The sequence below is a fragment of the Chiloscyllium punctatum genome, chromosome 19, assembly GCF_047496795.1.
Source record: "Chiloscyllium punctatum isolate Juve2018m chromosome 19, sChiPun1.3, whole genome shotgun sequence".
NCBI lineage: Eukaryota > Metazoa > Chordata > Chondrichthyes > Orectolobiformes > Hemiscylliidae > Chiloscyllium > Chiloscyllium punctatum.
Genome location: NC_092757.1, coordinates 81,606,108 through 81,618,605, shown reverse-complemented (window position 1 = coordinate 81,618,605; position 12,498 = coordinate 81,606,108).

Below are 12,498 nucleotides of genomic sequence, written 5' to 3'. Positions count from 1 at the left end.
GTTCAGATCATTGTATCTGCACCAGTTCTTCAAATGAGCATCATTGCCTTAGTGCTTTGTTTTCCTTGTTCCCCTCGTACATTATTTTTATCTGATGCCTTCGAATCCCTCAACTGAACCTGCATCACATTCCAGGCAGTGCATTCCACATCCAAACTACTCACAGTGGGGAAAAAGTTTATCTTTTATCACATCATCTTTGCTTCTGTTGCATATTACTTCTTGTCTCTTTTACAAGTGACAATAGTTTCTTCCAATTTATTCTATCAAGCCCACTCACGATTTGGAAATGGGGCAGCACAGTAGTTAACACTGCTGCCTCACAGCGCCAGGGAACCGGGTTCGATTCCAGCCTCGGCGACTGTCTGTGTGGAGTTTGCACATTCTCCCCTTGTCTGCGTGGGTTTCCTCCAATAATCCGAAGATGTGTAGGTTAGGTGAATTGGCCGTGCTAAATTGTCCATAATGTTCTGGGATGTATAGGTTAGGTGCATGAGTCAAGGGTAAATGTAGAGGGTTACTCTTCAGAGGGTCAGTGTGGGCTTGTGCTGGAGGACCTATTTCCACATAGTGGGGATTCTAATTCTAAATTCTAACAAACCTCTATCAAATCTTCTCTCAGTCTCTTCTGTAAGGAGAACCATGCTAGGTTTTTAATGTATTCTCACAATGCATGTTTCTCATCCCTGGAGCCATTCTTGTGAAAGTGAATGTTAAAGATTCTTGGGTGCTACCCAAAAAAGAGCTTGAGGTTCTTCCACACCTTTGGCCAAATGTATGCCTTAACAAATAGAATAATCATCCTCTTATATCATTGACTTTTGAGGACAATTGCAACTGCAGAATCAGAATTGTAATGTGTCTGCCCAACTTATTATTGCTGTATTCAAAATTAATTTGCTGCATAGAACACTTCGAGATATTTCAAAGAAACTGTAAAGTGTTATAAAAACTATTTTATATTAATCATGCATGCTGATGGACAATTAAACAACCCACTGGAGGCTCCACAAATATTTCCATCCTCACTGATAGGCGAGCCCAGCACATCAGTGCAAAAGTTAAGGCTGAAGCAGTCGCTGCAATTTTCAGCTTGAAATGCCGAGTGGATGATCCACTTCCCCGGGGTGCCCAGCACTAATGATACTAGGTTTCAGCCAATTTAATTCACTCCATCTGATGCCACAAAACAGCTTAAAAGCACTGAATATTGCAAATGTTATGGACGTTGATAACATTCTAGTAATAGTACTGAAGAATTGTGCTCCAGAATTTGCTGTACCCTCTGACAAGCTGTTCCAGTATGGCTACAACACTGGATCCGCCTAGCAATGTTGAAAAGTGGCCAAGTATACGCGACACATAAAAAGCAAAACAAATCCCATTCCATTAATTGTGACCCCAACTATCTACTCTCGATCATCAGTAAAGTGATGGAAGGTGTCATCAATAGTGCTATCAAGCAGCACCTGTTTAGTGACGCCCAGTTTGGGTTCTGCCAGGGCCACTCAGCTCCTAACCTCATTACAGACTTGGTCCAAAGGTGGAAAAAAGAGCTGAAATCCAGAGGTGAGGTGAAAGTGACAGCTCTTGACATCAAGGCCATAGCCAACCAAGTGCAGCACCGAGGAGCCCTGGCAAAACTAGAGCCAATTAGAATTAGCGGAAAATCTCTGCTGGTTCTAGAATTACCTGGCACAAATAGTTGTAGTTGTTGGAGGTCAATTATCTCAGCTCCAGGGCATCTCTACTGGAGTCCCTCAGGGTAATGTCCTATGCCCAACCATCTTCAGCTCTTTCATCAATGACCTTCCTCCACCATAAGGTCAGAAATGGGGATGTTCACTGATGATTGCACAATGTTCTGCACTATTCATGACTCTTAGATACTAAAGCATATCCAAATCCAACAAGAAATGGACAATATCAAGGTTTTGGTTGACAAGTCGCAAATAACATTTGCACCATAAAAGTGTCAGGCAATGACCATCTCTGACAAGAGAGAATCTAACCATTCCCCCTTGATATTCAAGGGCATTACCATTACTGAATCTGTCACTATCAATTTCCTGGGGGTTACCATCAACCAGAAACTGTATTGGATTGGCCATGTAAAAAGCCACAGCTGCAAGAGCAAGTTAGAGGCTAGGAATATTCAGTGAGTAGTTCACATCTTGATTCCCAAAGCCTGTCCACCATTTACAAGACACAAGTCAGGAATGTGATTGAATACTTCCTACTTGCCTGAATGGATGTAGCTCCAACAACATTCAAGAAGTTTTGCATCTAGGACAAAGTAGCTTTGTCCATTTGATCTGCACCAAATCTACAAACATTCACTCCCTTCACCACCTATGCTCAGTAGCAGCAGTGTGTACCATCTGTGAGGTGCACTGTAACAACTCAACAATGCTCCTTAGGCTGCATCTTCTAAATCCACAACAGAGCAAATACTGCCACCTGCAAGTACCCCTCAAGGCCACTCACTGTCCTTATCTGGAAACCTATCATTGTTCTTTCAGTATCACTCAATCAAAATCCTGGAATTCCCATCCCAATGGTATTGTGGGTTGACCTACGCTAGATGGACTAAAGCAATTGAAGATGGCTGACCACCCCTTTTTCAAGGGCAACTGGGGATGGGCAAAAAATGCGGACACAGCCAGCAACACCCACATCCCATGAATGAATTGTTAAAAATTGTAATTGGAAATAAGAATACTGAAAAGGATTGAAACACACAACTAATCAAAAGCCATGGACAGAATACAAGGTCAACTCTTCTCATTTGTGTCCTTCATGACTGTATGTGAAAAAGCAGATTAACAGTGATTGGAGAAAGGGACACATAATGGAAAACACTTTGAAAAAGTGTTGAGGACCAATAAAATGATTTCAGGATGATGAGACTTACAGTCTCAGTCAGGGTAATGAAATTATTCATCACTACAGTAGGAGGTGTTGAGGAAATTAGGAAAATTTTAAAAATTTATAAACTTGGAAATTGGGTTTAAAACTTCAAATAAAAAGATTTGGCAAAATAAAATATGAGCACCAATAAAGAAACCATTATGGTGGAATCCCTACAATGTGGAAGCAGGCCATTCAGCCCATCAAGTCACACTGACCTTCCAAAGATCATCCAACCCAGACCCTATCCTACCCCGTAACCCTACATTTCCCATGGCTAATAAAACTAATCTGCATAATTTAGCATGGTGAATCTACCTAACCTGCAATCTTTGGACTGTGGGAGTAAACCAGAGCACCCAGAGGAAACCTATGCAGACACAGAGAGAATGTGCAAACTCCACCCTGAAAATCAGCTACAGCTGGTAGTGAACCTGGATTGCTAGCACTGTGAGGCAGCAGTGCTAATCACTGAGCTCCCACACAGCCCAGTATGATAATAGCTGAATTCAATTAGTGCAGGCTTAAATTTTACTATTCCAAAACAGGATTGTTGGATCCATTAGATCTACTGTCCCTTTTGTAAAACTGCATTTTATTTTCTTTTGATCATCATATTACATTCTCTCTTGTTTGGTTTTATGCACTTTGCTATTCTTATACATAATGAAGAATTTCTCATAATTTTCTGTGAAAAGGTGTTCAGAAAATTAGGCTAATTTCAAACTTACAACAATGACTATACCTTTTGACATAGGAATCATAAACCAAACTCCTCCATTGTATTCAATGTCAAGCTGCTGGAGGTGACCGTTTGAAGATTGACCAAAAATTTGATCACATTGGAGAGTATTAGTGAATTCTGGAAGGAATGGGATTTAGAAGGACAGGACAGTTTAGAAGAATTCCACATTTGAATTAGAATTAGACTTAGAATCCCTGCAGTGTGGAAACAGGCCCTTCGGCTCAACAAGTCCACACCAACCCGCCAAAGAGTAACCCACCCAGACCAATTCCCCTGCCCTATTTTCCCAAATTTACCCCTGATGTATGCACCTAACCTACATATCCTGAATACTATGGGCAATTTAGCATGGCCAATTCACCTAACCTGCACATCTTTTGGACTGTGGGAAGAAACCGGAGCACACCCATGCAGACACAGGGAGAATGTGCAAACTCTACACAGACAGTCACTTGAGGTTGTAAACGACCCTGGGTCCCTGGTGCTGTGAGGCAGCAGTGCTAACCACTGAGCCACCGTGCCGCTCACCATCCCGCTACAGAAAAGGAGAGGTTAGACATGTTTGAACCAGTTTGCCCAAACTTGACAACAGTTATCTTATAATGATAAATAAGTATGTTCTGTTTGAAGTTTCAAAACAGTTGAAAAACTTATGGTATTATAAATAAGACATCTAATCCTACAAAGTCTGAGTTAGGAATACTCAGGTGCCTTAACAATCGGCCAATCAAACCCAGGTCCCTGGCACTGTGAGGCAGCAATGTTAACCACTGAGCGACTGTGCTACCCAGTGTGGAAGCAGGCCATTCAGCCTATGCTGACCCTCCAAAGAGCATCCCATCCAATCCCCATTAACCCTGCATTCCCCATGGCTAACCCACACATCAATATAGGGACAGATTGCCCAAATGCACAACAGCTCAGAAGTTTAGGGATTAAGATCCTATGTTGGGAAAACAGGAATACTATAGTAATTGGGACATAATGCACAATAGGATATGGGCACTAGAGATTTGGATGAGCTGTTTTTGAAGGGTAAAGGATGAAAGGTCAGTCGGGAGAACTTTGGAATAAAACTAGTCTTTACTATTAAAAAGTGACCATAACATTGATAGATTGTTGTAAAGACTCAGCCTGATGCCTTATCAAGCAAGAAACCTGTTGTCCTTACAATGTGTCTAGCCCACATATGATGCTGGTCACACACCAAGGTGCCCTGTAAATGGCCTAGCAAGCTATTCAACTGATGAATACATTGAACAATGGTTCAAGAAGAAAATAAGCTGCAGTGAATGAGCCATCTCTTTTACATTCCACTTGACCCTTATTTCCCATGGAAATATGGGGTCATTCTCTAGTACCTGCCTCACATATTGAGAATGAGCACTTAGACACAGCTGAGAAAGGATATTTTGCTCATGGAATATACCCAAGTACGTATCTACCATTGCAGAGAAAATTGGAGGGTCTCAAAATAAGTTTAAAAAATCATGACACCGATCATTATTACAATTACTTCCAGGTGCAATACCCTAAATAAAACAGTTGGTTAGCTTTATATAAAGAGTTCATCAAAATAGTTGAAAACACACGCTGTGCTATGAGTGCCCTCAAGTGGTCATGTTCTGTTAGCCAACAGAGACATCAAAGTTCTGAATTGCAGCTTAGCGTAAATTGAATTTTTAATAGTACTAAGGAGTTAGGTGTAAAATTCTTCTTTGTTATCAACATACAGTAACTGCTGTTTTGCCAATGCCACAACATTTGTCAAATATAATTATTTTCTGAATTAGGTAGTGAATGACAAGGAGTGTGAATTGAGAGTGAATCCAAAGTAGTTTCTGCTTGTTGATTGAACATTAACACTTTGATTGAATTATTGTTTAAAATTCACTATTTGCATACGTACATCTCTAATGGGGCTGCTGCACCCCTTCATAGTTCACCCTTTATAAGACGGATTTCCATTGATGTGGATTGACTATTGTGTATGCAGACAAGCAGTGTTTCCACTTTATGAAAACAATAACCCAAATGCAGTTCATGGAATCAATAATGATTCTTCTTCTATGAACTATTTGCAGTGGGGAGCAAATTATTCTGTCATTCACATCTGCAACCGAATGATCATGTTGAATGAAAATTAAATTCTTCGAGTCATATATTACTAACATGAGAAATATATGACATTTAAATGTCAATTTGTGCTCATCAATCGATGATTTCTTTTGAAAGCAAAAATATGGCTTACACTTTTTAAAAATAGGAATACAAATAGATAAATTGAATAAGCTATCTGAAAAGACAACTGAATGCAGAGTTGATGGGTGAGACCATAGTTGAAAGAAAGTTAAGAATTGGCCTGGGGCAAGATTCAGATTGTGCAGATTCTTTCACAACCTCAAGATGTTCCAGAGCACCTGGCAGTCAGCGAAACACTTCAAAATACAGTGATATTTAGAATATAGTGCACATAGTGGACTATAGTGGAATATAGTAGGCAGGAAAGTCCCACAAATATCCCACTGTGGTATTGATCAATAATCTAGTTTGACAATATGGACTGAAAAGATAAATATTGCTGGGACATCATGGTACCCCATATTTTCTTTGGAAGAGGCTTCAGTTTAACTTCTCCACCACAAGGTGGCACCTCTAACAACTCTTTCAGTACTGCACTGGAGCGTCAGACAGAACATTTGAGCTGAAGCCTCTGGAAGGGAGAAGCTGTGATGCCACTTCCTTTCAAGTTGCTTGCTGTACCTGCATGTAGTTTACAAGCATCTTTTCTGCATTTAGTTTTGGCCACAAGAAACACTGGCAATGCATCTTACTGCTACATGTTAATGGAGAGCAGTACAGGATCAATCATATATTGATGGGTCATTACCTTGGAAAGAGAGACTCGAATTTATATAAAACTACTTCAATAAAATGTTTTATGGAGAATCATTGGGTGGAGCAGCACCAAATGAGGTCATTTGGCCATCATGTCAATTTGATAGATCTATCGAATTAGTCCCACGCCCTTGTTCTTTGCCCGTAGCTCTGAAAATTTCCACCACTTCCACTATTTGTTCCCTTATTTAAAGTTGTTCTTGAACCTGCTACAAATACCTTTTCCAGCTGTGTTTTCTAGGTCACAACAACTCGCTGCATTTTAGAAAGAAAACCCTATTAGAGAGCCACTTCTAGATCTATTGTCGATGACTTTAAAACTCTCTCTGCTTTCTGACCCTTGTCCCACTTGAAATAACTTCTCCTTTCTCACACAGACAAACCTGCCAAGATGCAAGATGCCCTCTATGAAATCTCCTTTATGATGACCTGGCTGCTCTAAGAAGACCAAACCCAATTTCTCAGTTCTCTCCACCAAACTGAAGTCTGAGCACCACTCCACTTACTCTTCTCTGCACCCTCTCTACAGTTTTGATATTGTCCTTAAAACATGGACTTAGAAATAGCCATAATCCTTTAGCTGTGGCCTAAACCCTGACTTATAAAGGCTTAGCACAGCTTTGTTATTTTAATACGCCATACCTCCATTTGTAAAACCAAGGATCTCATTTATCCTTGTAAAAGCCTTCTTAATTTGTCTTGCACTTTCAAAGGTTTGTATACGTACATCCCTAATGGGGCTGCTGCACCCCTTCATAGTTCACCATTTATAAGACGGATTTCCATTGATGTGGATTGACTATTGTGTATGCAGACAAGCAATATTTCCACTTTATGAAAACAATAACCCAAATGCAGTTCATGGAATCAATAATGATTCTTCTTCTATGAACTTCCTGGAGACAGGTCCATCTCATAGCCCCACAATTTCCTCCACCAGTAGGTCAGGTCTTAAATCTGCTTTACCCAGACCAGGGATCGAACCTCTTGCAGTCAGCAACCATCTAATCAACACTGGCCAGCTAGGTCCCATCCCCCCCATTACAAGGAGTTCAGGTTGCTGTGACAACATAGATTTTTACATGCATGATGTACCCTGGAGGTGTGGAGTGATGGACAAGGCTACAATTTGTTTTCCATCACAAGCCTGACCAGGAAGCTCTCCCACTCTTACTGCTTACCATTTGTGTTTGTTTGAAGGATTTAATTTGGCCACATTACGTAATGGGACATGGACAACAGTGAGACCTAGTATACATTTCCACTCTCAAGGAAGGGTCTGAGGAAGGGTCACTGCAACTGAAACCTTACTCTGATTTCTCTACTCAAATGCTGCCAGAGCTGCTGTGCTTTTCCAACAAGCTCTGTTTTTATTTCTACTCTGATTTGACTGTAGCTCACCTTTAATCTCTTCATTCACAAGTTATTTACTCACCCTCTCTAGTAAATTTATCGTATCTTGCTCTTGCCTATTACACAGCCTCAATGCATCTCATTACTCTGGCTAACTTATCGTAAGCTAAGCATTCAACAGCTGATTGCATTGACTGCGATCTACACATTACACACTTATGAGAAAGATAAAAATAAACTATTACGTTAACATTATTTTAAATACAGCAGGAATGCCAAGGAAATAAAGGGCCATAAAGAGACAACTAGGCAGGGTAGCAGATGCCCATGGTGGATGGTTGATGTTAAATGGATTCAATGATGCCCCTCAACAATACCTTCCTTAGGGTCTTTTAAAACATCAAACCAGGGGAATTATTGCTACAGCTACACTTGCAATCTCTTAATTGGGCACTACAAGGACTGAATTATTGAGTGGCCACCAGTTGTGTTTTAATTTGATGAGCTACCCTTGTATTTTTAAGTGTTGTTATTATTGCCTCAAATGGGTCAGACATATTAATGACATTTTGTTGCCATCAATGGGACAACTGAATGCATCTTTGCTGGTAAAAAACATGCCTGAAAAATATGTCCATGATATTACTCACCAAAATCACATCTTGATACCCTACTAAAAGGAAATATGATGTTCTAAGTATCAACCTTTAAAAAGTACAAGAATACACATGACATCAGTTTTAATAAGATATTTAATAAAATCCGTGCTTTTCACTTCAGTCCTGCTGTGTACTATGAATATTGATATAGTTGCATCAGTATGTAGTCAGCAATTGATCATTTAGATTGTTATAGCTTGTTCACAATCCAGATTCTCCATGTAGATGCCAGCAGACAGGTCGCAGACCTGGTTCCACGTACTCTAGACTGTTGTTTTTATTTCAACAAGGTAAAAACAATGACTGCAGATGCTGAAAACCAAATACTGGATTAGTGGCCTTTATTCCTGATGAAGGGCTTTTGCCCGAAACGTCGATTTCGTTGCTCGTTGGATGCTGCCTGAACTGCTGTGCTCTTCCAGCACCACTAATCCAGTATGTTGTTTTTATTTGTTTTATTTCTAATAAATGTCAGCAAAAAGACTACTTACACAGCTAGGCCTTGCTACAAACTTTTGATCCTGTAAAGCTCAGGGACAACCATCTGCTTCATCCACACATACCATGAAATGCAGTTGCTTGACACCAAACTAGGAGAGGAAAAGGTCTCCCAGAGTAGTCTGTGAAGTGTAGCACCATGATGTCTGAGTCCTTAATACAAAGAAGGCATCTCGGCACACTCCATTATTCCTCAAGTCATTGTCTGGTTTATAAAGTATAAAACTGTTTGGTTTATATAATAAAAATTTTCAAATTACAGAGCACTTACAATATCATAATTTGATTTGAGTTATTATTGTCACGTATCAAAACACAGTGAAAAGTATTGTTTTGCATGTTAACTAGACAAATCATACCTTACATAATTACATCAGGGTAATGGAACAGAATGCAGAATACATGTATTGTGTTACAGCTACAGTGAAGGCGCAGAGAGAAATCAACTCTAATATATGAGAGGTCCATTCATTAGTCTGATAACAGCAGGGAAGAAACTGTTCTTGAATCTGTTAGAATGTGTTCTCAAACATTTGTATCTTCTGCTGATGAAAGAGGGTAGAAGAAAGTCTTACCAGGGTGGGAGTGGTAAAATAATTAGGCAGAGCCAACACAGCTTTAAGAAATTGTAATCAAAGCTTAAAAACATGTTAAGGTTTTTTGAGATCGTAACCAACAGGGTGGACATGGGTAAACCAACACATACAGTATATTTGAATTTTCAAAAAACAGTTGATAAAGTTATTACAGAAGAGGTTATTAAGGGAATGTGTTCATTTGCATTTAGATTTTGTTAACTGCCAAATAAATGGAAAGTGGAAATAAATGGTTATTATTGCAAGTTTACATTAAGTGGACTCACGTAATGGTCAGTATTGGGCCTCAGTTATTTATAATATATGGCAATTATTTAGTTGAAGGGACTGAGTATACTGGATCCAAGTTTACTGATGATACAAAATGCAGTTAGAAGGCAAACTGTGAAGAGGATACAAAGAGAATCTCTCTCAGTTGAGGAAAAAAGAAGGCATGTCAGAAGCACTGGTGAGGTTGGTTGCATCATCAGAACAGATAACATGGAGAAACTGGGAGAGTGGAATTCTGACACAAAGTATTGTGAGAGCAATGTAATTGAAGTAATTGTGTGAGTCAGTGAGTTTATCATAGACATGTTGATACCCTATCCCCAGCAATGGAGACAAAATCAATGGAAAGAGATAGAGTCACAGGGTCATACCACATGGAAACAAATCCTTCGGTTCAACTCATCTGAGTCAACCAGGTATCCCAAATCAAACAAGAGTTATTTGCCTGTGTTTGGCCTGTATCCCTCTAAACCTTTCCTGTTCAAGTACCCATCAAAATTTCTTTTAAATTTTGTAACTATATCGGTTTCTGCCACTTCCTCTGCTCACCCTGCTATAGGCAGGACATTAGTAAATTTGAAATGGTACAGAGAAGATTGATAAGGATACTACTGAGACTGGATGATTTGAGTTATAAGGAGAAGCTGAAAAGGCTGGGACCGTTTTTTTTTCCCCTGGAATGTAGGAGGTCATAAGGGGCATAGATAAGGTGAATAGCAAAGGTCTTTTCCCAAATGTAGAGCTTTTAAAACTAGAGGCCAAATGTTGAAGGTGGAAGGGGAAAGATTTAAAAGGGACATAAGGGGCAACTTTTTCACACAGAGGGTGCTTCATACAGGAAAGATGGAGATGAATCATATGAAGGTGAGATAAGGTATAAACGGGAAGCAAAGTTGATAAATTTTCTTGTTCGGGTTAAAAACACCAATACAACATGCTGGATAAAGGAATTAGGGAGTGGTCCAAGTTCTACTGGAATGGGGAATGCACAGATAAGCAGCCAGAGGGTGCAACTACAACCTGTGAGGGTACCTTTTACTTTAAAGAATGAGTTAGGTTAAAGAATGAGTTCTTCAATGTGAGTACAAGTTCAGCCCAGCCAGGATGTGGTGGGGCTCCAGAGACACAATCCATGGAAGGAATACAGCAAAGGCTGATTGGACTGATTCCTGGGCTTAGGACACTCTTCTCTGCGGAGAGTTGAGTTGACTGCGAGTATATTCCTTGGAATTTGGAATGTTGAATGATGATCTCCTGGAAACATATACATTTTTAATGAGGTTGGTAGAAAGATGCTGACAACATGTTTTCCTTGGGAGCCTAAACTTAGAAGTTTCGTCACAGAATAAACATTTATGATTGAGATGAAAGACATTTGTCTCCTCAAAGCATTATGGATCATGTACCTCAGGGGGATACGAATGCTCAGTTATTGAATTCAAAGCAGTGGTCAATAGATTTTTGAATACAAAGAACATCAAGGGCTATGTGGAGAATACAGACAGCAGGATTGATGTAAAAGATTAGCTATAATGTTATGGAAAGGCATAGCAAGTTCAAATGGCCTGCTCCCATTTTTAACATTCATATCACTCTGCCAGTTGTTCAACATACACAAAGCCACCAGACAGAATGATGACTACATTGGCACTGACAGACCGTGTCATGATATATGTGAAGATGACTCAGTACCTGGACAATGAAAGCTTTAGGACGAATCCAATGTTTGCGGACTTGTACATGTGCAAGAAAGATATTTGATGATGTTTTTAATGACATCCTAAAACACCTTCCAACCAATTAGTTACCTTTCTGAAGTACAGTCCCTGTTGACCAGTAGTTTCTACACATGAAAGATTCACTCAGCAATGAGACAATTGTCAGGTTCATCTGTTCTGGTTGTATCGGTTGAATGGAACTCTTACCACAGAGCATACACTTGCTTTCCTGCAGTACAGCCATGGATTACAATCAAAAGCATAGCACACAATAACCTGCTTCTTAAAGATAATCCAGTACCATATCTCTCCAGTTCTCCTTTCAGGCTTATATGTTTCACTGTCATAAATGTGAAGTGATGGGATTAGCTCCCTAACTTGAATGTTCTTTTACATTCCCATCGTCAAAAATACTAACCAGGGGACTGCTTTCTAGAACAGGGCTTTCAGGTTCTTATGGCAACCTACACCTCTGGGCTCAAAGGCCTGGGTTCCAACCTTACCTGCTCCATCACACATCTGAACAGTTTTATTACAAGTATCTAGAGTATCCCCTAAACCCAGGGAAAAGACTTTGCCTATTTACCCTATCCATGCCCCTCATAATTTTGTAAACCTCTATAAGATCACCCTTCAGCCTCCCACGCCCCAGCCTGTTCAGCCTCTCCCTATAGCTCAAATCCTCCAAACCTGGCAACATCCATGTAAATATTTTCTGAACGCTTGCAAGTTTCACAACATCTTTCCGACAGGAAAGAGACCAGAACTGCACACAATATTCCAACAGTGGCCTAACCAATGACCTGTACAGCCACAACATGACCTCCCAACTCCTGTACTCAATACACTGA